The sequence below is a fragment of the Schistocerca cancellata genome, chromosome 1, assembly GCF_023864275.1.
Source record: "Schistocerca cancellata isolate TAMUIC-IGC-003103 chromosome 1, iqSchCanc2.1, whole genome shotgun sequence".
Taxonomy (NCBI): Eukaryota; Metazoa; Arthropoda; class Insecta; order Orthoptera; family Acrididae; genus Schistocerca; species Schistocerca cancellata.
Window position 1 is genome coordinate 1,116,170,727 of NC_064626.1, and position 24,394 is coordinate 1,116,195,120.

The following is a 24,394-nucleotide window of genomic DNA, read 5'->3' on the forward strand; positions in this document are numbered from 1 at the left end:
CTGTAACATAAGTTGCAGTGCCATTACATATTGGTTAATAAAATTTGTTTAAGTACAAAATGTATAGTGTCTTTTGAATCACCCTGTACAATCATCAAAATCCATCCTGCCATTCGTTTTCTTAATTTGCTATATTTTAAGGGTCAGTCAAGCAAAATTGTAAAGTATGCACTTAATTATTGAGTACTTTAGGCAAGAGAAATTTTAATTTCGGAACTATTTAGTTACATTTTCCGACAAGAAGCCACTAAACTACCTCTTCCAAACTGATAACCAACAAACGATCCAAACTTGTAAGTTGTTTCAAACACGATGCTTAAATAATTACTCGGTCCAGTCACATTAATGTCACCGCCAGCTCTGTTCGACGTCAACGTTAAATAACCACTCACAGACGGCAAGTGGCAGCACTAACTCTGGAGGTTATATAAAGCGTGTCGAGGGTGGAGCGGAAAAACTGCAATCGTTGTCGTAATGCGCAAACCGAGCAATTTCTCTGATATCCAAAAGAGCTTGACCAATGCCTGACGAAGAACATCGAAAAAGTGCAAAGAAGGGCAGCTCGTTTCGTGTTATCGCGCAATAGGGGGAGAGTATCACTGATATGATACGCGAGTTGGGGTGGCAGTCACTGAAACAAAGGCAATTTTCTTTGCGGCGAAATCTATTTACGAAATTTCAATCACCAACTTTCTATTCCGAATAAGAAAATATTTTGTTGACACTCAACTGTGTAGGGAGAAATGACCATCATAATAAAATAAGAGAAATCAGAGCTAGAACGGAAAGATTTAGGTGTTCCTTTTTCTCACGCACCATTCGAGAGTGGACTGGTAGAGAAGTAGTATGAAAATCCTTCGATGAACTCTCTGCCAGGCACTTAAGTGTGAATTGCAGAGTAACCATGTAGATGTAGATGTAGAACTTCACTGACACTCTTCCGACACGTCTCGCGGCGTTGAGTCATTCCAGATCAGGTGCTATACTAATGATCATCACCTCGATAAGAAAAAATCCGTCTTTTGCAACTTTACGTCTATTTTCTTTACAATCAAATAAGTTTCCCAATTCATGCTGGGCATCATCAGTGGTTTTCATTATTCTTCCATTTTCATGTATGCATGAGTTCTCCTGCAGGCACTGGAAGTCCACAGACAGGTTTCCAATTGATCGTGGATCACAAAGATATAATTCACTACATACAACCTTTTCTGTTGCGTACTGTAGTGTTTTCTCTATCGAACTTCAACATCTCCGAAAAAAGTGTTGAAATTCTCAATACTGACGTACAGCTAGGGCAAGTTTCCTCCGCTTTGCGGCGAGTACTACACTCTGGCCTCCTCCTAAGTGATCTCAGAACGGCTTCATCCGTAGCCTTTTTAGATCGTCCAGCTTTCGGTTTTTCTGGAACACAGCCAGTTTCACACAATTTAGCGTGTAGCTTCTCCGTCACACTGCGGGAACTGCATGGTCTTGTAACACCCCAATTACAGAAAACCTAATAAACAACCCCTTGTTGTAAAAGAAGTAGGAAAAATAGTCATCCTGACAGTGACGGCAGCTACTGACGACAAATTTTACACTTATGATAATTTGATCAACAGGAATGTCACGTAAATAATAATATTTATCATGAAATAGAGACTGAATGAAAGAATCTGATAAGATATGCAACAAAAACATCAAAGAAAGAATTGCAAAATAATTAATAACCAAGGTTAAAGCCCAGATGGTAAATCGGCCACAGATAACATTTATCATAGAAGAGAGTTGTAGCGTCGTCGGAAAGGAAGTTCGATGTGACTACAATGTAGCTCGGAAATGGAAATGTTAGCTTGAATTCTCACTCTCTAGTACTACTGCGATCGTAGCGTGCATGTAAGCGCTACAAGATTGTTTTAAGCTAATCGGAAGTTTGAAAGTTTTGCGATATAGACTGAAGCATTATTCAGAAGTCATACTAAAGCAAAGTCATGTTTACCGTTAACGATATAACGGGATACAGAGATCCACAACGAAGTTAAATCGTGAGATATGTAATGGGACTTAGCCTTCATGATACTGAATAAGCACGAACATTCAAGGACACTGAAAAAGAAAGATCGCCGACAGAAAACCAATCATTAGTCTCGAGTTGGTAACATACAAACGCCAACACGAAGAACGTACACTTGCGCCGAGTTGTCAAGGTAGTCGTCAACGACTGGAGTACTGATGCAAACGGAAGCAATTCCCTAAGTGAGAAATCGGTGTGCGTGCTCAGTGTAGGGACAATTAATTACAAGGAACAATAAAATTGGATTCAAACTTAATTCTTCGTGTCGCCTACATAACTGAATAGACATTATCAGGTGTATTAGTGAAAATTAATTGACTATTAGAATATTATGAAGTGAAAAGTGAATTCATGATTATTTAACAGTGAACAGTCATCGATTTGTCCCAAGATTGCGACGCATTCTGAACATTGCTTAAGTAGATGTTAGCTCTGGAATTACGTCGTGAAGTTATTGAACACGCGACGTAGCGACGTCTTGACGACGGAATAACAATTTATCGACTTAACATCCTCGCAATTCCATAATGTGGCCACGACTTTGGTGATGGAGTGAAGATTCAAGACATTATATTATTAATATTCAACATCCATTATCTAACAGGACATAACAAAAAGAAGAACTACAGCCAGCCAGTTCGCGCAAGCCGGGAAGTCTGTGGCGGACTCACAACAAAAGAAAACTGGTGGTCACAATTTCAGGTCAAGTCAGTCATCGCGTCATCGAGGGGTGCAATAGCCGCGTTTATCAGTGAAGAAGCAAAAGCGGTTACACATTCTGACGCGCTGCTCTATCGAAATATTGAGATTAATCAAACCACACGAGGAGTTTGTGTTTTTCTACTAGTTACAGGATGGCGTTGTCGTGAGCGTTGTCGTGACCGTCATACCGACTGGGACAACCATCACTTCCGAGTCGTGTCAACTGTAAGGAGACGCAGACGCCACAGTTTGTACAGTTTCAGTCATCTGCGATAGCACGGTTGCGTTTCTCACGTGACATCAGTAAGATGTCAATGCCTTCGGCTTGAGTCAAAGCTGACAGATCTTACTTCACTTGTAAAGAGGAAAAATAACTCCAGAATAAATGAAACTATGCTCAAATGACAGATAACATAGTTTTCCTCGTGTAATTCTTATAGTAAGTTTAATATCTCACACGACTCCTATTCACTTTGGCATATGGTGCCTTCTAAAATTGCCATCAAGTTCGTAACACAGCCTCATAGGCTTTCCCCCTGCTCCACCTCATACCGGTACCGTTTCCTTTTTGTCATTAGTCGTAAATCGTGTCAGATGCGGCCTGCCAAGAATACCTCTCCGGAGACTCTCTCTTCACCTAAGAGTATCAGTATTACCCCACATCATCAATTATTTTTGGAAATTTTCCAATGTCTGTGTTTTACTCTCTACAGCTACCTCTGGTGCAATGGAAGTTAATCTCCGATGCCTTAATGCATATCCTGTCAACCTGTCTCTTCTCGTTGTCACTGTTTTCCGTAAGTTTCATTCATTACCGATGGCGTGGAGGACCTCCTCACTCCTTACCTTATCAGTCCTGCACCACGTCTCAAACAGTTAGATTCTTTTATTTTCGGTTTACCACAGTCCATGATTCACTGCAGCACAATGCTGTCTACCAGACGTACTTTCTCAGAAATTTCACTCTCAGACTAAGACCTACGTTTGATACCAGAACACTTCATTTCACCAGTAATGTCTTCTTGGCCTGTGCTAACCAACTTTTTTCCCCTTCTTGCTTATTTAATGTGTTATTTGGCTTCAAAGGCAGCATAAGTCCTTTTCCTATTTCGTGGTCACCAATCCTGAAGTCACGTTTATTGCTAATCTGATTTCCGCTGCATCTCATTTCTTTCGTCTTTCTTCAGTTTACGTCAACCTATATTCTCTGCTCATTCCATTCAACAGTTCCTGTAATTCGTCTTCACTTTCTCTGAAGATAGCACATTCATCAGCGAATCGTATCCTTGACATCCGATCACCACGAATTTTAATCACACTCTTGAACCTTTGTTTTATTTCCCTCATTGATCCATGTATAGACTAATTAGCAGGGGAAAAGGCTACACCATTTCTAATCCAAGAACTCAGTTTCCGGTCTTCCATCCTTATTGTTCGCTCTCGATTTTTGTAAGTATTGTGTACTACTCGCCTCTCACACTAACTTAAAGCGCCTCTCTATCCTACAGTCTTAGAAGAATAGTTCCACATCTATGGACCAAGTTATACAAATGTCCGTTTTCCTGTGCACCGATCGAATGGCCGAAGGAGCCTGTAGTATCTGTTTCACAAAAAAACTTGGTTCTTTTGCGTTTCGTGATGTTTTCCTGGCGGAACGAATTTTCCTTCATCTTTCAGGCGTACGTCTGGGATATTATTAATTAGTGTACCGATATCTCGCTTACAATCTTACAGCCATTCTCAAGGTGAGCCGCTTGCGAGATCTTAAAATCACTTTACACAATGCGTCGGAGGTAACTCTGTTGGTAACAAAGGCGTTAGGCACAGATCTACGACAGACGCTCTTGTTACGATGCAGGTGCTGACACCACTTCATGGCCGTCATTCAAACGAAGTGCTTGATCTCTGTCCTGTGCCACACCTCTCGTTAGGTGCGATACTTTGTCAGCTTCCCAGTTCGAAAATTGTTAGGAAATTCAGCGTTTTGAGATCCACAGTGTCAACAATGTGCCGAGAACACCAAATTTCAGCCTTCACCGCTCACCACGGACAAAGCAGTGGCCGACGCCCTTCACTTGACGACCGACAGCATCGGCGGTTTCGTAGGCTTGTCACTGCTAACAGCCAAGCAATACTGCGTGAAATAAACGCTGAAATCAATGGTGGCCCTATCACAAACGTGTCTGTTAGGACTGAGCAGCGAAATTTGGTGTTAATGGCCTGTGGTAGCAGAAAACCGACGCGAGTGCATTTTCTAATAGCAAAAGATCACCTGCAGCACCTCTCCTGGGCTCATGACCACATCAGTTGGACCTCAGGAGACTGGAAAACTGTGGCCTTGAAGGATGAGTCCCGGTATCAGCTGATAAGAGCTGATGATAGACCACCACGAGGCCACGGACTCAAGTTGTCAACAGGGCACAGTGCAAGGTGGTGGCGGCTCCATAATGGTGTGGGCTGTGTTTGCATGGAATGAAATGGATTTCTGATCCAACTGAACCGACTATGGACTGAAAATGGATATGTTCGTTTACCTGGAGACCATTTCGAGGTATTCTTGGATTTCATGTTGCCAAACAACGATGCAATTTTTATGCGCCATGTCACTGACCACAGTTGTTTGCGACTGGTTTGAACGACATTCTGGACAAATACAGGGTTATTACAAATGATTGAAGCGATTTCACAGCACTACAATAACTTTATTATTTGAGATATTTTCACAATGCTTTGCACACACATACAAAAACTCAAAAAGTTTCTTTAGGCATTCACAAATGTTCGATATGTGCCCCTTTAGTGATTCGGCAGACATCAAGCCGATGATCAAGTTCCTCCCACACTCGGCGCAGCATGTCCCTATCAATGAGTTCGAAATCATCGTTGATGCGAGCTCGCAGTTCTGGCACGTTTCTTGGTAGAGGAGGTTTAAACACTGAATCTTTCACATAACCCCACAGAAAGAAATTGCATGGGGTTAAGTCGGGAGAGTGTGGAGGCCATGATATGAATTGCTGATCATGATCTCCACCACGACCGATCCATCGGTTTTCCAATCTCCTGTTTAAGAAATGCCGAACATCATGATGGAAGTGCGGTGGAGCACCATCCTGTTGAAAGATGAAGTCGGCGCTGTCGGTCTCCAGTTGTGGCATGAGCCAATTTTCCAGCATGTCCAGATACACGTGTCCTGTAACGTTTTTTTCGCAGAAGAAAAAGGGGCCGTAAACTTTAAACCGTGAGATTGCACAAAACTCATTAACTTTTGGTGAATTGCGAATTTGCTGCACGAATGCGTGAGGATTTTCTACCGCCCAGATTCGCACATTGTGTCTGTTCACTTCACCATTGAGAAAAAAAATGTTGCTTCATCACTGAGAACAAATTTCGCACTGAACGCATCCTCTTCCATGAGCTGCTGCAACCGCTCCGAAAATTCAAAGCGTTTGACTTTGTCATCGGGTGTCAGGGCTTGTAGCAATTGTAAACGGTAAGGCTTCTGCTTTAGCCTTTTCCGTAAGATTATCCAAACCGTCGGCTGTTAGCTCTCTGCTTGCTTTATTCGCCGACTTCCGCGGGCTACGCGTGAAACTCGCCCGCTCGCGTTCAACCATTTCTTCGCTCACTGCAGGCCGACCCGTTGATTTCCCCTTACAGAGGCATCCAGAAGCTTTAAACTGCGCATACCATCGCCGAATGGAGTTAGCAGTTGGTGGATCTTTGTTGAACTTCGTCCTGAAGTGTCGTTGCACTGTTATGACTGACTGATGTGAGTGCATTTCAAGCACGACATACGTACGCTTTCTCGGCTCCTGTCGCCATTTTGTCTCACTGCGCTATGGAGCGCTCTGGCGGCAGAAACCTGAAGTGTGGCTTCAGCCGAACAATACTTTACGAGTTTTTCTACGTATCTGTAGTGTGTCGTGACCACATGTCAATGAATGGAGCTACAGTGAATTTATGAAATCGCTTCAATCATTTGTAATAGCCCTGTAGAGCGATTGATTTGGTGAGCCAGATCGCCCGACATGAATCTCATCGAACATTTACAAGACAAAACCGAGAAGTCTGTTCGTGTACAAACTTCTGCATCACCAGCAGTTCCGCTACTATAGACGGCTATAGTGGCAGCACAGGCAAATATTTCCGCATAGGACTTCCGCCGACTTGTTGAGTCCCTGTCACATCGAGTTGCTACACTACGCCGGGAAAAAGGAGCTCCGATACCTTGTTAGGAGGTACCCCATGACTTGTGTCACCACAGCGTATACCACTGTGTCGTCTCCAACTATTCTTTGGCAGTTATTCGGTTTTGTGGCCCTGCTGACGATTGTCTAGAAGTATTTGGTTCATTTCTGCCTCTTCATCTTTTCCATTATGTACTCTAGCCACTTCTGCAATGTGCTGTCCAAGGAAGACTAGACATTGGCTACATTTCTTGTGCCGTTCAACTTTTCTCTGTAGCAGCTCTATCAAATTCCTTCAGTCATTTCATAGAGTCCTGGCAAGCGTCACTTCCCTAAGTCGTGTATGGAAAATTCTGGGATTGTTCCATTGGAAGAGCACAGCCGTTTGTCTTCCCCATCCCTTCCTAATCCCAGTTTGTGATCCGTTTCTAACGACCTCGTCGTCGACAGGACGTTTAACCGTCATCGTTCTTCTGACGCTTCTTTTGCCAGCATCTCCAGAAAACACTGTCTGTTGCTTGATGTGCACTCTTTGACCTAAAACCAGGCCGAGTGCCGCCCGCCGTACAGTCTAAGTCCATGCCGATCGCGATTTGAGACAGGTAAGCAGGACACACTGATAATTCTCGAAATCCAGCTGTCCTGCCAAGGGTAGGCTGCTTCAGTTCCTGGAGGAACTTTTGCATTCTGTTTGAGGTATTATGCTACATCTTCTCCCGTGGTCTAGAGCTAAAGAGCACACCATCTGAATGCAAAGCCTTTCGACTCAATGCCTTAGTCCTGAGTGTATTTCACGTTCTGACACACCGGTACTAACAGTTCTGTTCAATAACATTTATGCGACTGGGTTCTTGGCAGGCTTTCTATCTTTATAAGCCACACGCATCGGATCTCTCCAGGATCCACTTATTGGAAAACGGCAGCTTCTGCTGTGGCGGAGCTGTGCTCCCTCACCCTGTGTTGGAAGCGTGAAGTACCGCTCATCGGTTTGAAGAGTATAAAATGCTCTACTGTTGCTGAATGGTGCTCTACACAAAAAGGTCCATCATTTGCCTTTGACGCTCGATAGCATCGGAGACAGATGTGCCGTTTTTGCACGATCGGCGTTGTATTAAACGAATATACAAGACATGAGTACGGCTCAAAATTAATTTTATAGCTTGTGATCCAATCAGAATACCTCACTACGTTACTTGATGTTATTATTAATGCTTTGTATCTCGTTTCTTTTACTTTTAGAAGCGGTTCTTCATCCAGTTTTTTCGTCGGGAATTCCTATGTTTTTGTCAAGCCACAGCGAGTAACCGTGGTGTAATCAGTTTTACTGTCGTTGTTTAATTTCTTACGGTACATGTATGCGACAATCTATGTGAATACTTAGTAGTACATGACCTTCAACGATGCAGGTACACTGAGGTACTCGTACCTTAACACTAATCGAAAGTCATATTTAAGGTACTGAATTATATTCAAACCAACAAAACTGTCCGTTTTTGAAACTACTCAGAGCGGAAGGAAGTTGCTAACATCGGGTGTCAGCAAACTGCTACGGGGTTGCCTAACTGCTATTACACAGATTTAGCACAGAGAGATTATATTCGTTTCAAAACTATTGCCTTGGCATATGTGTCCTACGTGTTGAACAAAACTCAAATTCGTGTCGTTGACGGTCGAGTCGAAGTTCTTCAGAGTTCCGTATAGTGCAGATGCTTGGTATTCGCAAAGCAGATATCTATGATCATTACCACAACTCACTGAGTTGAGCTTGTGAGAAAGCCTAACGTGTCATGGTTTTCCTTCAGATTTTGTTACAGAATTTCTTCTAACAACTTGCAGCTCCATTAAACAAAACGGAAAATAAGAACCTAGAGTGCACTCGTCTGCACTGCGATTAGAGCTGAAAACTCAAGCCGCACGTGCACCACAGAGTACGTGTAGAACCACTTTTTTTCAGAAACAATTGTCTGTACCTGTCTCTCAAGACATGCTTTCATACACTCAGTACGCATGAAAACTGATACATGATAAATCTGTGTTTAGCAGCGTGAATCGGATAAGTTTTCCATGAAAAATGCGCCGCAAAACATGTCAAAGCGGCGAGATTTCGCATGGTGCCAGAAGTAGTTATATTTTGCCTGTTGCTGTGATAAGCTTCACCCAGCTGATTGTAAGAACGCTTACGAATAGACGATCACTTAAAATTACGCAAAAACATACTGTAGGTGTAGTTTTATTCTGTTTATCACTATGAAAATAACTGTAAATACATTATCCAAACTTATTTGATAATTAATCACATCTCAGATGTTTTACTTCAAGCAAAGGCAAAGAAAGGTATTCCGATTATCAGTCTTACAGGTACACGAAAAAAAGCCACAGCCAAGAATCGGACACGGACCAGCGGTTTGGTGGTCTAATGCCTTCGCTGCATTTTTTACCTTTCGCGGTCAAGTGCCCAACCGACTTTCTTTTTTTTCCCAGAATGTGTTAACTGAGATGAAAAAAAATATTTGCATGTAGCAGGATTCGAACCTACATCCTTCACTCGCCAAACCTCGACATTATAATTACATTCTTTTTCTCTCTTTAGACAAAATATAAATCTCATCTTTCAATCAAGTAAGACACAGTAGACAAAGTATAGCTTTTCAGTAGTTTTTCATCTCTTTTTCTTTTTATGAACCGTAGTAGACATAAAAAAAACGAATGCTCCACAACCGTGAACATGAACAAGTATTACCACAAAAACAGGACGGGAGAGTGGGAAAAGATCCCAAAGCATCACAGTGCTGTAAATTTAAGTTATCCATCCCTCTTGCGTCTGAAAACATGAGACAGCATATTGGCAGATTAAGGATCATAACGCGGCATCCGCTGTCATTTCCAGTGAGCAGTAACCATGTTTCCAGAATGAGACTTTCACTCTGCAGCGGAGTGTGCGCTGATATGAAACTTCCTGGCAGATTAAAACTGTGTGCCCGACCGAGACTCAAACTCGGGACCTTTGCCTTTCGCGGGCAAGCGCTCTACCATCTGAGCTACCGAAGCACGACTCACGCCCGGTACTCACAGCTTTACTTCTGCCAGTACCTCGTCTCCTACCTTCCAAACTTAACAGAAGCTCTTCTGCGAACCTTACAGTACTAGCACTCCTGAAAGAAAGGATATTGCGGAGACATGGCTTAGCCACAGCCTGGGGGATGTTTACAGAATGAGATTTTCACTCTGCAGCGGAGTGTGCGCTGATATGAAACTTCCTGACAGATTAAAACTGTGTGCCCGACCGAGACTCGAACTCGGGACCTTTGCCTTTCGCGGGCAAGCGCTCTACCATCTGAGCTACCGAAGCACGACTCACGCCCGGTACTCATGGTTTCAGTAACCATGTATTGCTAAAAGGTACTAGTGTCGGGATCGTTTTCGCCTCCCACTATACAGTGAACGTAACGGATGAAGAGCCGTATAACTGTTTTGGTTTTCGCCGACGATTCCATCTGTTGAGTAAACGCAGTTGCCTTCTAATTCAGTGTTCTCGGCCACAAGAGACAAGTGTATGTTGTAAGGTATCAGTCTGGAGGCAACTGTTGCACTGGTCTGTTGCACTTTGACCAATATGAAAAAGACTTATATTGGTTGGTACCCCAGATTGTCAGCGACCTTGTACCATGACGATGCCACGTCCGCTGGTAGAATAGGTAGGCTAATTTGGAACCACACCAAGATGTCGTCGGCGACGCGCATTCACCGTGAGAGGCAAACGAGGCCTTACCTAGCTACGAAATAAGAGTCTGGTGCTGAGATGTGTCGTCGCCAACTTTCAGTAGTTATTCGGCTATGTGGACCTGTTGCTGGCTCTCTCGAAGTACCTGACAGTGATATAAAATTCCCATGTAGGTTTGTTTCAATATGGAATTCATCCAGCCAACATAGACAGGAGGAGTTAAACTGAGTGACCAGAGACAAGACGTGACTGAATGAGCGGCTTGAGTCCATGTTAATATAGATCATCATAATCATCATCATCATCATCATTTAAGACTGATTATGCCTTTCAGCGTTCAGTCTGGAGCATAGCCCCCCTTATACAGTTCCTGCATGATCCCCTATTCAGTGCTAACATTGGTGCCTCTTCTGATGTTAAACCTATTACTTCAAAATCATTCGTAACCGAATCCAGGTACCTTCTCCTCGGCCTGCCCCGACTCCTCCTACCCTCTACTGCTGAATCCATGAGTCTCTTGGGTAACCTTGCTTCTCCCATGCGTGTAACATGACCCCACCATCTAAGCCTGGTCGCCCTGACTGCTACATCTATAGAGTTCATTCCCAGTTTTTCTTTGATTTCCTCATTTTGGACACCCTCCTGCCATTGTTCCCATCTACTAGTACCTGCAATCATCCTAGCTACTTTCATATCCGTAACCTCAACCTTGTTAATAAGGTAACCTGAATCCACCCAGCTTTCGCTCCCATACAACAAAGTTGGTCGAAACATTGAACGGTGCACAGATAACTTAGTCTTGGTACTGACTTCCTTGTTAATATAGAGCAATGGATAAATAATACCGAAGCCTTCATCTGTATACCAGGAAGCCCCAATCCTCCAAGGGCTCAGAGCCTTCCCGTAACTTCATATCGTACGGGCTGTCATCGCGGGAAGCGGAATAATTTGTGCGACATAATACATTTCACACAAAGCATAATTATCTAAGATTCAGATTTTTTGAAGTAATGTTAGGAAGCGACGCTTATGCTCGAGAATCGTCCATTGTGTTTTATCCATAACCGATCTCCAACGGAGCGGAGTTATCTTCATCAGGCAACGATCAATAATGACACGCAACGATTTACTGCGATCAACCACCATAGCCACTGAGATAAAAGCGTCTGGAAGGCCCAGCAAATTCAACGTACTGCATTTCCTTTCATTAACGCAGGCTCCACAGTGATAACATAAAGCATCCAAGGCTTCATTGAGCAAGGAAAATTCATCTGAATCACAAATTAAGACAATGACATCATCCTCATACATTACGACTGAAAATTGCTCTCCTAACGTCGTCCAGCCACATAGCTGAGCAGCGATACGACAATGTAAGGGCTCCAGAAATTTGACACTGACATGAAGAGGGGGTTCCCATGAGGGACACCCCGGCAGGTGGTTACTTGGAGGATTGGGGCGGGGCGCGGGGGGGGGGGGGGGAGGTGGTGAGCCGACCACAACGTTTGGACGTCAGTAAAAGAACTGAGCAATACTCGACACTCTGCATCTTCAAACGTGACAGCTTTCAATATCCTCAACAAGGAAGTGGGGCATACTCGGTCAAACGCCTCATTAAAGTAAATAAAAAGTATGGCCCCAGTTGTTAACTATTTGTTTAAGAACATTTGGGACAATTCGAGCGAATGATTTGGTCACACAGATCCCCCCGATATGAATCCCATCGAACATTTATAAGACGAAATCGAGAAGTGAGTTCGTGTACAGACTCCTGCACCGGGAGCACTTCCTCTGTTATGGACACGTATAGCGTCAACACGGCTCAGTATTTCTGCAGGGGACTTACGACGACATGAGTCCATGCCACGTAGATGTTGCTGCACTACGCATGGCAAAAGGAGGCCCGACACTTTATTATGAGGTATCCCGTAATCTGTCACCTCAGTGTATACCAGCGTGCCGTTCCCAACTGTTCTTCAGTAGCAGTTCGGCTATTTGGACCTGCTGCTGGCTCTCTCGAAGCATTTCCTTCATTTCTGCCTCTTCGCCTTCTCCTTTTTGTTCTCGAACCACTTCTGCACTGTGCCGTGCATGGAAGACTAAACGTTGGCTAGATATCTCATGCAGTCTCAACTGTTGCGTTTAGCGGCTCGATTCAATTCCTTCAGTCATTTCATCTGATCCTAGCAAATATTTCCCTAAATCGTTTATGGCAGAAGTGGTGGCAGCCACCGACATAACATCTCGGCATTTTACATCAGAGATCAGGATCGTGCGACCAGGAACACAAATTTGGTAAATTGCAAGGATTTTCGTAAGCAGGACCGACAGAAGGCTATTTATAGCCCTCGCAACAATTTTGTGATCAAATTTAATGAGCGTTATTTTGCGGAATTTGTCAACTTTTATTAAAAATGAAATTCCTCCTGCTGTACTTTAGATTTCATATTTATTTGGCTACTAGTTTCGGCGTTACGTCAACGCCATCTTCAGGCCCTATATAACACACCATACATAAAACAAACAATATGTAACATCAGTAGTATGTGAGCTATTGTACAAAATAAATATATTATAAACATATTGTATAAAGGATGACTTCATTAAAAGTAGTTACATTTCGTTCATTTTCATTAAGATGCAATTTAACTTGACATTAGCAATTTATATCGTACAAACAAGTACAACTTGAGTTATATATACACGGTTATTTCCAATACAGATCATTACCAGACATTTGAATAAAATGGGGGTATATATAAGTCTAGGTGACAAACCGTTACACTTAGAGATAATAATATAGGCATGAAACAGTACTAAAATTGTGTTAAAAGTGAACAATAATACCCTAAACCCTTCTTTGTGTGCACAATGTAACTAATAGGAAGGAAAATATACATTGCCAATCTAACATGTGTAAGGTATGATTCTACTGTTGATATATAGTGAAAGGTGGAAAGGAGGTACGTTTGCATAACAATGTATCGTCATCACCATAAAGTAACAAAGTAAAATAGGTTACTTAAACAACATTATTCATAGCGATACGGAACACAAGTGAGGAGAAAATGGAAGAATGGTATGGAACCCAGTTAATATATTAAAAGGTACTCAATGGTGTAAAATAAATACACATGAGTGAATTCATGAACCTGCTCATTCCAACAAGAGAAATGTAAGCAAACATTCCACCAAAATGTACCATTTCCATGTCAAAAGTGGTTCAAATGGCTCTGAGGACTATGCGACTTAACTTCTGAGGTCATCAGTCGCCTAGAACGTAGAACTACTTAAACCTAACTAACCTAAGGACATCACACAGATCCATGCCCGAGGCAGGATTCGAACCTGCGACCGTAGCGGTCGCTCGGCTCCAGACTGTAGCGCCTAGAACCGCATGGCCACTCCGGCCGGCATTTCCATGTCGGTACCTCATTTATGGCCTGAGTTACGGTCAAATAAATATGAAATCTTAAGTACATCTAGAGGAGTTTCATTTTTAATAAACGTTATACCAGCTGATGTCCCACAATCATCCAATTTAAATATGGATGTACGAAGAATTTGTCAATGTCTGAAGGTCCAGATGTTTTCGCGATTAAGACGATCTTACCCACCTTTAAAAGGGCAAGAATCGACACCCCCTTCTCACCTCCCACCCACCAGCGACGTTATTGTGTCACTTATAAGTGGCCAAAAATGCAAATAAAATATTTAAGGGGAGCCATCTAATCCCAGTGATTAACACGACAGCGACTAATGAAACAAAAAAATCACAGATATCATCTCGCTGAAAGTCAAATAAACATTCAGCGTTTAATGAGGGAGTGTCTAGACAATCAAGAGAAGACGTTGAAATCATTATACAACATAGTATCAAAAGCAGGAGCTGCATAAAGATCAGAAAAATATTGGTGTATCGCACGCGGTATGTCATGTCGTGACATCATCACGTACCCATCTTTGTAAGAGTCGTGACACAGAAGCGTTTACAACGCGCTGGAAACCGAATAAGATAATGTAAGGAGGTTAACTCATCTTGAAGCAGGGAGCGTGGCTTTGACCGCATGCTAAACCCTTCCATTAGCTGCTGTTTTAGCTGAAGCAGTTTTGCTTTAAAGCACCGAACGTCTGTAATCCGCAGGGGAGCTCGCCGACCGCTATCGTAAGGATCGTGTAAAACGGCACAATAAAATCCGTTGGTCTTCCGGATTTCCCTCGCCCTTGCAGTATTGAATAGAATTAACGCCGTTCGAAGTCGATTTTGTATTCTGTAGCTACCACGCTATAATTAGGAATATTATCCCTTAGAACGAAGACTGTGATCTCATAGTTCGGTAACAACGTTGTCGACAGAAGGATCCTCTAAGTGTGATATATTTAGCATTCAAGAGGAACACCGAGATTCACCACTGGTCGCACTTGATTGAAAGTCACAGCTACGCCACAGTGATCAGTGAAACTGGCGCATATAACATCTATTACTAGTAGTTGCCCACATAACGCATCAGAAAAATAAAAACGGTCAAGCCTGTTGCTGGAGGTAGTGATAAAGCATGTTTATACTTGACAAGCATAGCATATTAGCAGTTCCACACATCCCGTATTCGTAATGAGCTCACTAAGTCGTTAAGTTCTAAGTTGAAATTGTATTCAAGTATCTATTAGTTATCGGTAAGCCCTACCTATGAAACAACGCAGTTCTAGTAGAAAGTTCAGACAACACACTAAAAACGTAGGAAAAAAAATTCGAACAATACTTCTTGCGAAAACACTACATCGGCACTTGAATCGTACATAAATTGGCGCAACGCTCAAAAGCAGATTTCGGAAATGATTCTGTTTACAGTCGGAATAATAAAAGTACATGCCTTCATCCATTATAAATAGGAACAAAAGTTGACATCAATGATGCGCATCGAAATTCATGGCGGAGTCCATGAATGAATCGGAGGGTAAGGGCCTTTCGCACCTCGCCTTCAGATTCTTCGGTCCAAGTCCAAGTTACAAATTTTTACTTTTTATTTATTTCGGGACGAGACTCATTTTCAGATTATCGTAACGTAGACGAAAATGGCATTTCCGAAAATAACAAGATGCTTCGTGAACTCAAACGGGAATCCCCGCAGGGAAGGTGACATTCCCTTCGAAGAACTCTACTGAGAAAATTTAGAGGATCGGCATTTGAAGCTGACTGCAGAACGATTCTGCTGCCTGTAAAATAGCTTGCGCGTAAGGACCACGAAGATAAATAAGATAAATTAAGGCTCATACGGAGGCATATAGATAGTCGTTTGCATCTCATTCTATTTGCGAGTGAAACAAGGAAAGATTGGTAGAAGACGGGGTACCCTCCGCCACGCACTGTACGGTGGTTTGCGGAGTGTCGATGTAGATATAAATTTAGATGGAGATGTACATTTACATGAATTGTTGCAGACTTCTGGCTGTGTCACCGGCCATTTGTCTATTGGGCTTTTGCTATTGCCTTGGAAACGAGACGTCGAGGTAAAGGTGCGCATTCTGCGCGGCGAAAGATCCAATATTTCATTCCACCAGATTCACTTGTCATGTGCATCGGTATCACATAGGGATAGGAAAGCTCTTGCAAGTGGACGAATAACAATATAGATAGTAACTACAGCAAACAAATGTCGAGTAAGGTTTATTTCGTTACAGAAGGATTGATGATTAAAAATAAAAATATATAAAATGAGGTTGATCGTTCAGATGGCACAATGCAAATGTTTTCATAGCATTTTCATACTGAATTCCATCCTGGCTATTTGCGGAAAAACAACTGAAGCGATATGCATCATTGGTCCAACAAGATTTTAACCAATAACTATCCATACTTTACATCACGAGATGAGAACGGTGCTATGGGGAAAACATGACACTGCTTCGTTTACTTTCTGCCCTTGCTCTGGTGGTGGTTAATGCAGACATTTCGCAACATGAAATACGAAACTAGTTGAAATTTATGTGTGGAATGACGTTCCTAGGATTAAAAAATAAATTTAAGATCTCGTTGTAATGTAAGAAACGACATTTTGGGAATTAAAAAAGTTTACATTACATACCCAATGTGATATGTGGAAATTATTCAGAGTATTTCATCAAGCTGATAAGAAAAGTCAAGCAAATTTAGCATGACCAACCAGTCCCACACCCACAGATCACTGTTATGAGACGTTGTATAGTAACAAGAAAAATGCACTGCCATAGCTGGAATCCGCACGATCGGAACCGGACATCCAGTGTAGCATATTGCCACATGCCAGTCAAGCACTGCGTGTGAAATGCAAATCATAGACTTTTTTGTGCAGCATCAATCAGCAACAGCAAAGCATTTTATTCTCTCAAAAGCGATAATCAGTAGTTGACGCTTCCGACAAAGGGTGCTTGAGCGCAGCTCCGCCACGACACCCGCTGCCGCTTGCTAGCAAGTGGGTCCTGGAAAGGCGTACAACGTTCAAAGGTAGGCAATCTGCCAAGAAATAAGCCTGCAGGTGTGTCGTTGAGGGGCATACGACGTTCAAAGGCAGACAGTCTGCGAAGAAACCAGTCGCATAAACGTTATTGGACGGAACTGTTACTGCTACTGTGTCAGAAAGTGAAATACATTTTACCTATACTACCATTACAGTCAGGACTTCAGTGGTCACACGAAAGGAGCTACAATAATGTATGCAACAAGCTGTTTCGACTGCGAAACATCAGATGATGTGATGTTTATTGCTAGACCACAGGCATGGACATAGCATAATAAGACACGAATTCCTCCAGGAACTGTTGCAGCTTACAATGCTGCCAGATTGTGAAGGCAGCCGGACTTCGAAAATTATTGGTATGTCCAGGTCTTGTTTTATACTGCTACCGGCGTGAACTTTTCTGTGGCGGCTGGCCGCCGGCCAGGTTTTATGTCAAAGGTTGTATACGGAACCACCCACGTTCTTGTATCGATTGATACCATAAGAACACTGTACTGTATTTACTAGGGTGGTCGTGAATTTGAAATTTATAAGTGCCATGTGGTGATAGTTATTGTGTGAATTGCTGGCGCGGTGCTCCAAAGAGTAATCAAATGAATTGTGTTGCAATATACTCCATGGACATTAAAGATTCTGTGTCTGACTTCTGTATTCTTTTGTCGTCTTCTACTGTTATTGGACTTGAAGAGAAAAGAACGATTGTCTGAAGTTCATCTTGCTGTAATTGTCTATATAAGTTGGAAAAAAAATATATATAGTTGTTCATAACTTAAGATTTGTGTACAGTATTAAATAATGTATATTCTTCAACTTTGCTTGTCCTGAGCAGACGTGGCTTTAACGGAATATTGACCATTGTTAGGCACCATAGTAGAAAATTATTAGTAATTTTCTTTCAGCTCATCTTCGAGACGTGCCGCGGGTTAGGACACTAAACTTTCTTTCAGATTCCACGAGCTATGAAGCCGCTGTGAATAATTTTATATATTTCATTTTCAGATTTTCTCAATGTTGCGAGATAATATCCCAGGCAGAAAGGCCTGGTCACAGGATTCTAGATCTAGTATAACATTTCATCTGCAAAAGTTTAGGCTTGTTATCTTATATTGGTATTCAAGACGAAACCACGATCTTGAGTTATGGGTTTCTCACTGAACTGGCATACGAAATATTATCGGGTGCTATAAGCACATGAATTTTAACTATACTTTGGATATACGTACGTTGGGGAATATCTGTGATGATTCAAGAGAGAGACAATTAATTATTTATAATCCCGTAACCACCCTGATGAGTAATGAGCTAGTTTGCTGATTGCTGATCTGCGTCCGGATAAATTAAAATATGTTACACTGTTTATAGTATTATTAATTTCTCTTTTGTTTTGACGTCACTTTATTGTTAGCTATCAAAGCAGATGAATAAATTTAAAGTTTTATTAAATTACATTACAACACGGACAATAGGAGGACTGAACTGTCTGTGGTCTTGTTGTCGACAGTGGAGGTTGCAACGTTAACGTAGCTTTATTAGATCCTCGGCTATGTGGGTGTCGAAGATACCGAGCATCTCGACTGGACTATGCTATGAAATGAAATGAGCGTGTTGCATTGTTGGCCGGGAGGCGCCATCTGAGGAAGCTCGGCCGCCGAGTGCAAGTCTTATTTCAGTCAACGCCACACTGGGCGACTTGCGTGACGGTGATGAGGATGAAATGATATGACGACAATACAGCACCCAGTCCACGAGCGGAGAACGTCTCCAACCTGGGGTATCGAACCCGGGCCCGCTGCATGAGAGGCAAGCACGCTACCACTCAGTTAAGCAGGCGGACACTAGGCCATCTATAATACGGATTCAAATGCAACTTACGAGAGCGTGGTGGTGTTCAAGAACTAATACTTTCGAATGAAAACATGTTTATTTATCTCACACTAAAGGACACACAGAACTAAACAGCCTGTCTCAGTAACGAGTGCTGCTATTTATGCATAGAATTTCCAAGTAAATTACAGCGTTCCAGAAATAAGTAAATCCCAGAACCTTTAAGAAATCATAAATATTAAATAACTGATTGCAGAGAACGTAAATCGAACGGAAGACCAGTATGTTAGCAGCCAGCGACTGTAGCTAGCACACCCTGGTGGACATGTTTCGCAAACGGGAATATACGCTGATGGTAAAAAAATTGCAACATTGAATCATAATTAATACAGAGTAATGAAATTTCGGGATACTTTTTGTGTACGTAACATATTAACTGATTAACACTGCAAGATCATAGGCTAGTGTAAGCGCGAGATAAGCTGTTGAAAATGTGTAATGCTGGTACATTATTAACTGGTTTAATCGCCAGAATGTTGACAGCACGGATGCAAACGAGCATGCACTGTGTTGTAGAGCAGCCGGATGTCAGTTTGTGGGATGGAGTTCGTGCCTGTTGCAATTAATAGGTCAATACAGGGGCGGTTAATGCTGTTTGTGGATGACGTTGGAGTTGTCATCCGATGATGACCCATGTGTACTCGATTGTAGAGGGATATGATGATCTATACATACTGTAGGTGTGGTTTTATTCTGTTTATCACTATGAAAATAACTGTAAATACATTATCCAAACTTATTTGATAATTAATCACACCTCAGATGTTTTACTTCAAACAAAGGCAAAGAAAGGTATTCCGATTATCAGAGTCTTACAGGTACACGAAAAAAAGCCACAACCAGGAATCGGACACGGACCAGCGGTTTGGTGGTCTAATGCCTTCGCTGCATTTTTTACCTTTCGCGGACAAGTGCCCAACCGACTTTCTTTTTTTCTCAGAATGTGTTAACTGAGATGAAAAAAATATTTGCATGTAGGAGGTTTCGAACCTACATCCTTCACTTGCCAAACCTCGACATTATAATTACATTCTTTTTCTCTCTTTAGACAAAATATAAATCTCATCTTTCAATCAAGTAAGACACAGTAGACAAAGGATAGCTTTTCAGTAGTTTTTCATCTCTTTTTCTTTTTATGAACCGTAGTAGACATAAAAAAACGAAAGCTCCACAACCGTGAACATGAACAAGTATTACCACAAAAACAGGACGGGAGGGTGGGAAAAGATCCCAAAGCATCACAGTGCTGTAAATTTAAGTTATCCATCCCTCTTGCGTCTAAAAACATGAGACAGCATATTGGCAGATTAAGGATCATAACGCGGCATCCGCTGTCATTTCCAGCGAGCAGTAACCATGTATTGCTAAACGGTACTAGTGTCGGGATCGTTTTCGCCTCCCACTATACAGTGAACGTAACGGATTGAGAGCCGTATAATTGTTTTGGTTTTCGCCCGCGATTCCATCTGTTGAGTAAACGCAGTTGCCTTCTAATTCAGTGTCCTCGGCCACAAGAGACAAGCGTATGTTGTAAGGTATCAGTCTGGAGGCAACTGTTACACTGGTCTGTTGCACTTTGACCAATATGAAAAAGACTTATATTGGTTGGTACCCCAGATTGTCAGCGACCTTGTACCATGACGATGCCACGTCCGCTGGTAGAATAGGTAGGCTAATTTGGAACCACACCAAGATGTCGTCGGCGACGCGCATTCACCGTGAGAGGCAAAAGAGGCCTTCCTAGCAACGAAATAAGAGTCTGGTGCTGAGATGTGTCGTCGCCAACTTTCAGTAGTTATTCGGCTATGTGGACCTGTTGCTGGCTCTCTCGAAGTACCTGACAGTAATACAAAATTCCCATGTAGGTTTCAATTTGGAATTCATCCGACCAACATAGACAGGAGGAGTTAAACTGAGTGACCAGAGACAGGTACACAGACGAGACGTGACTGAATGAGCGGCTTGAGTCCATGTTAATATAGAGCAATGGATAAATAATACCGAAGCCTTCATCTGTATATCAGGAAGTCCCAATCCTCCAAGGGCTCAGAGCCTTCCCGTAACTTTATATCGTACGGGCTGTCATCGCGGGAAGCGGAATAATTTGTGCGACATAGTACATTTCACACAAACCATAATTATCTAAGATTCAGATTTTTTGAAGTAATGTTAGGAAGCGACGCTTATGCTCGAGAATCGTCCATTGTGTTTTATCCATAATCGATCTCCAACGGAGCGGAGTTATCTTCATCAGGCAACGATCAATAATGACACGCAACGATTTACTGCGATCAACCACCATAGCCACTGGGATAAAAGCGTCTGGAAGGCCCAGCAAATTCAACGTACTGCATTTCCTTTCATTAACGCAGGCTCCACAGTGATAACATAAAGCATCCAAGGCTTCATTGAGCAAGGAAAATTCATCTGAATCACAAATTAAGACAATGACATCATCCTCATACATTACCACTGAAAATTGCTCTCCTAATGTCGTCCAGCCACGTAGCTGAGCAGCGATACGACAATGTAAGGGCTCCAGAAATTTGACACTGACATGAAGAGGGGGTTCCCATGAGGGACACCCCGGCAGGTGGTTACTTGGAGGATTGGGGGGGGGGCGGAGGGGGGGAGGTGGTGAGCCGACCACAACGTTTGGATGTCAGTAAAAGAACTGAGCAATACTCGACACTCTGCATCTTCAAACGTGACAGCTTTCAATATCCTCAACAAGGAAGTGTGACATACTCGGTCAAACGCCTCATTAAAGTAAATAAAAAGTATGGCCCCAGTTGGTAAATATTTGTTTAAGAACATTTGGGACAATTCGAGCGAATGATTTGGTCACCCAGATCCCCCCGATATGAATCCCATCGAACATTTATAAGACGAAATCGAGAAGTGAGTTCGTGTACAGACTCCTGCACCGGGAGCACTTCCTCTGTTATGGACACGTATAGCGTCAACACGGCTCAGTATTCCTGCAGGGGACTTACAACGACATGAGTCCATGCCACGTTCATGTTGCTGCACTACGCATGGCAAAAGGAGGCCCGACACTTTATTATGAGGTATCCCATACTCTGTCGCCTCAGTGTATACCAGCGTGCCGTTCCCAACTGTTCTTCAGTAGCAGTTCGGCTATTTGGACCTGCTGCTGGCTCTCTCGAAGTATTTCCTTCATTTCTGCCTCTTCGCCTTCTCCTCTTTGTTCTCGAACCACTTCTGCACTGTGCCGTGCATGGAAGACTAAACGTTGGCTAGATATCTCATGAAGTCTCAACTGTTGCGTTTAGCGGCTCGATTCAATTCCTTCAGTCATTTCATCTGATCCTGGCAAATATTACCCTAAATCGTTTATGGCAGAAGTAGTGGCAGCCACCGACATAACATCCCGGCATTTTACATCAGAGATCAGGATCGTGCGACCAGGAACACAAATTTGGTAAATTGCAAGGATTTTCGTAAGCAGGACCGACAGAAGGCTATTTATAGCCCTCGCAACAATTTTGTGATCAAATTTAATGAGCGTTATTGTGCGGAATTTGTCAACTTTTATTAAAAATGAAATTCCTCCTGCTGTACTTAAGATTTCATATTTATTTGGCTACTAGTTTCGGCGTTACGTCAACGCTATCTTCAGGCCCTATATAACACACCATACATAAAACAAACAATGTGTGACATCAGTAGTCTGTGAGCTATTGTACAAAATAAATATATTATAAACATATTGTATAAAGGATGACTTAATTAAAAGTAGTTACATTTCGTTTTCATTTTCATTAAGATGCAATTTAACTTGACATTAGCAATTTATATCGTACAAACAAGTACAACTTAAGTTATATATACACGGTTATTTCCATTACAGATCAATTTGAATAAAATGGGGGTATATATAAGTCTACGTGACAAACCGTTACTCTTAGAGATAATAATATAGGCATGAAACAGTACTAAAATTGTGTTAAAAGTGAACAATAATACCCTAAACCCTTCTTTGTGTGCACAATGTAACTAATAGAAAGGAAAATATACATTGCCAATCTGACATGTGTAAGGTATGATTCTACTGTTGATATATAGTGAAAGGTGGAAAGGAGGTACGTTTGCATAACAATGTATCGTCATCACTATAAAGTAACAAAATAAAATAAGTTACTTAAACAACATTATTCATAGCGATACAGAACACAAGTGAGGAGGAATGGTATGGAACCCAGTTAATATATTAAAAGGTAGTCAATGGTGTAAAATAAATACACATGAGTGAATTCATGAACCTGCTCATTCCAACAAGAGAAATGTAAGCCAACATTCCACGAAAATGTACCATTTCCATGTCAAAAATGGTTCAAATGGCTCTGAGGACTATGCGACTTAACTTCTGAGGTCATCAGTCGCCTAGAACGTAGAACTACTTAAACCTAACTAACCTAAGGATATCACACAGATCCTCAACATTAACAGCGAATCATCAGTAATATCCGGTAGCAGGTTCGAATCCTGCCTCGGGCATGGATGTGTGTGATGTCCTTAGGCTAGTTAGGTTTACGTAGTTCTGAGTTCTAGGGGACTGATGACCACAGCAGTTGAGTCTCATAGTGCTCAGAGCCATTTGAACCATTTTTTCCTCTCGGTGGTGCCACCTGGCCGTATGCACCCCATCTTCTCGTGACCGCACATTCTCGTGACGACCAGTGCCAGAAATCGTGCACAGTCGCTACATTCCTGACAACACTCTCTGCAGTGCCACGCAAGGAACATCCAGCTTCTCGTAGCCCTGTTACACGACCTCGTTCAAACTTAGTGATATGTTGATAATGACGTCTCCGGCATCATAAGGGTATTCTTGAGTAAGATCAACTCACCTCGTCCAATGTCAACGGTAACTAACGCTCACGACCGTAACAGCGGATATTTAAAGCAAACCTAACTCGCATTCTCATAGTGGCGGTACTAGAGCGACTTTCATGCGATTGGCGCGATACTAAAATAGAGATCATCTTTCAGATGTATAAATACGCTTACCAATATTCGTTTACATCGCACAATTTCTTCTTGATGTTGCGGTTTTAACTGTCAGTGACAATTAGGTAAGTAAATAACATTACATCCGAAAATACGTATCCACAGGCATTAACCCCCGATAACTGCATCCCTGTCGGACTGTATAGCACATGGCAATCTGGAAAGGTACAGGCCTCTTAGTCTTAGCCTCCACACGGGTCGACTTCGTATATTTACAACAGCAAGGGGCTGCATATTGCTTGTGTCCTACACAGAACATTATCTTCACCCTTGCACGTCACAGAAAGATGTTATATACACAAACAGAAAAACAATC

At 42.3% G+C, this 24,394-nt stretch overlaps 1 protein-coding gene across 1 annotated transcript in view; it reads right to left on the bottom strand.

Annotated features, from left to right (window-relative positions):
- LOC126132440 (lutropin-choriogonadotropic hormone receptor) overlaps nucleotides 1–24,394 on the bottom strand; it is a gene marked incomplete at its 3' end in the record, with an annotated part of 796,081 nt that overhangs the window by 503,866 nt on the left and 267,821 nt on the right. The gene's annotated exons all lie outside the window — the stretch shown is intronic.